This window comes from Mandrillus leucophaeus, unplaced genomic scaffold (genome assembly GCF_000951045.1).
Source record: "Mandrillus leucophaeus isolate KB7577 unplaced genomic scaffold, Mleu.le_1.0 Scaffold481, whole genome shotgun sequence".
NCBI classification, from domain to species: domain Eukaryota; kingdom Metazoa; phylum Chordata; class Mammalia; order Primates; family Cercopithecidae; genus Mandrillus; species Mandrillus leucophaeus.
In genome coordinates this window covers 872604-875380 of record NW_012105154.1, presented here as the reverse complement: position 1 = coordinate 875380, position 2777 = coordinate 872604, and the positions used below count along the sequence as shown (strand labels likewise).

The following is a 2777-nucleotide window of genomic DNA, read 5'->3' as shown; positions in this document are numbered from 1 at the left end:
TCAGGATTGTAAGATTCATTTGTAACAATGATAATTTTACCCATATTGATTATAGTTTAAAATTATAACGGATTTGTAAATCCTAGCCAAGTTTATTTATTTTTGAACATTGAAAGGATAGAATTTGTCAAGGTTTCCTTGAAGAATAACAATGTGGCATGACTTGTTCTACAGATACAATTTTTTAATATAAAGTTACAATATTTAATATACATAAAATCGTTTTAGTAAATGGTAATGAGAAAATTAGATACGCTTATTTGGGGAAAAAAAAGACTCAACTGTGAAGTCATGTCAATATAGAATAAAATACAAAAAGCAAAATACTAAAGGATCCAAAAATTAATATATATAAAGATATTCATAACTTCAAGGTATATAAACAATTTCCTTTTTTTGTTTCTAAAGTACAAATTCAGTTTATTCATCTGTTTCTGACACAGTACACAGGAGGCAAAGTGTTTCACACCATAGACTTCACTTCCAATTCCCTGGAATGTTCATTTCTTTGGCTTACAGGAGAGACTAGACAGGAAAGCCAGGCTAAGCTTAGGCAACTAAAATGAGGTTGGGGACAATGCTAATGTCATCCTCACAGGGACGGCCACAGGGACTGTTAGTCGCAAGCTGGTTTTCTAGACCTGTTAGCTGGAAGTATGGGGAGCACCATTTCTGGAAGCTCAAGCTATGTTGTGCTTCAGTCATCTCCATCGCACAGGTACAGCAGTGGTTTCTGAGTAGTCGCCCTTAGTATCTTGCTGAATGTAATAGTACAGGGACTTGCCATACTTTCTCTTGAATTCAGGCCTAATTTTCAACATGTCCACTTCACTGCGGGAGACTATGATTCTGATCAGGACCTTATCTCGAATCCCCTTGCCCTTCATGGAGTAGTACACTCGATCAGCAAAATACAGGGGCTTATTCTGAATGCACTGGACCAGGTTCATGAAAGCATTTTCCAGATCTCCTGTAACCTCTTTCTAGACGCTCTCTCTTGATGGGCTGTAGCTCTTGTACCTATCAAATAATTTCTGGAGGTGGGACACGGTCTGCTTGGTCATGATGCTGATCCACTTGGGAACATCAGTTCCTTTCCTCTTCACTCCAGCGTCACAGAAATCCCGGGCACCTTGGTCAATCAGTTCATAATCAATGACAGAGCCATCCTCTGCTCTTCTAACCTTTGCCAGGGCAACCATCAGCTTGCAGAAGTCACCATATTGTCCAAAATAATGTCCTTCTCCAGATCAGTTTTGTACATTTCCTTGTAAACTCTGTTAATTTCCTGGAGCTCCTGGTTGGTTGTTGAGCAGATGATCTCAACAAGGGAGTCCTCGTTGATTCCCAGCCCCTTCATGGAAGCTTTTAGCTCAGAAGCATCATACTGAGCAGGTGTGTTCAATAAGCCCCATATCACCATCTCCAGGTGGCCAGATAAGGCTGACTTCAGTGCTGATGCAAGTTCCTTTTTGGTCCTTCTCTGCCAGGCAAAAGCACTATCCTGTCTCTGAGCATTCCTCCTGTTGGTCAAGATGTTGACAATGGTGACCTCATCCACACCTTCGGTCTTGATGGTTCTTTCAATGTTCAAGGCATCCCACTCAGCATCAAAGCTGGTGGAGGTTTTGACTGATCCAATGCACTTGGAGGGAGTGATCACCCTCCAAGCTGAGCTTGCACACGATTTTGTGAATAGTATACATTTTGAAGGAAGCTGGGCTGGGCGCTGAGAACTAAGAGCGTCCCCAGATGTTGAGCAAAAAATTTTCAACAGAACACAAAAAGCACTGATCATTAAGTTTATTTTTATTTTTATTATTTATTTTTATTTTATTATTATTATTATTATTATTGAGATAGACTTTCACTCTTGTTGCCCAGGCTAGAGTGGAATGGCATGAACTCAGTTCACTGCAACCTCTGCCTCTTGGGTTCAAGTGATTCTCCTGCCTCAGCCTGAGTAGCTGGGACTACAGACACCTACCACCACACCCGGCTAATTTTTTCTATTTCTAGTAGAGATGGAGTTTTACCATGTTGGCCAAGCTGGTCTTGAACTCCTGACCTCAAGTGGTCCACCCACCTCAGCCTCCCGAAGTGCTGGATTACAGATGTGAGTCACTGTACTTGGCCTGATCATAAATTTTAAACGTAAGTTTTGGTGATAAAGATTTGATCATAAAAAAGTTAAAGTCTGAAACCATATTTGAAAATTATAAATAAAAGACACATAATCAGAAAATCTAAAGAATTACAAATCAATAAGAAAAATATAAACACAAAAAAGGGTAAAAAATGTGAATAAAGAGGAAATTGGCATGTACAGTAAAATGATTGAAAAAAGTTGTTCAATTTCATTAGTCATCAAGTAAAAGAATATTAAAGTTTCAATAAACTGCGCCCAAAAAAAGATAAAATTAAATTCCAGGTGTTTGTTTGAATGTAGAAAAACTCACACTATTTTTTTAGGGAATATAAATTCATGCAATCGCTTTGGAAAGCAGTGTGACTTTCTAGTAATTTAAAGATACGAAAATCCCAACTATTTCCTCGTAGGTATACAGACAACCGGAATGTATTTATATGTGAACTCAGAAATGTGTTAAGAATATTCACAGCATTCATCATAAAAGCCCTAAACTGGAAACTGTCCAAATGTCCATTAACAGGAAATCAGGTGTATACATTGTGGGTATATTGATCAACTGAAATGCTTTACAACAATCACAAGAAAATGGAACTACAACTACACACACTAATTTCAACTGATCTCA

At 38.3% G+C, this 2777-nt stretch overlaps 1 pseudogene across 1 annotated transcript; it reads right to left on the bottom strand.

The window, feature by feature from the left end:
• Window positions 1–397: 397 nt before the first annotated feature.
• LOC105550401 lies at window positions 398–1740 on the bottom strand (annotated as a pseudogene). The gene has a single exon (XR_001007708.1). The product of XR_001007708.1 is annotated as an annexin A2 pseudogene (transcript).
• Window positions 1741–2777: the final 1037 nt, after the last annotated feature.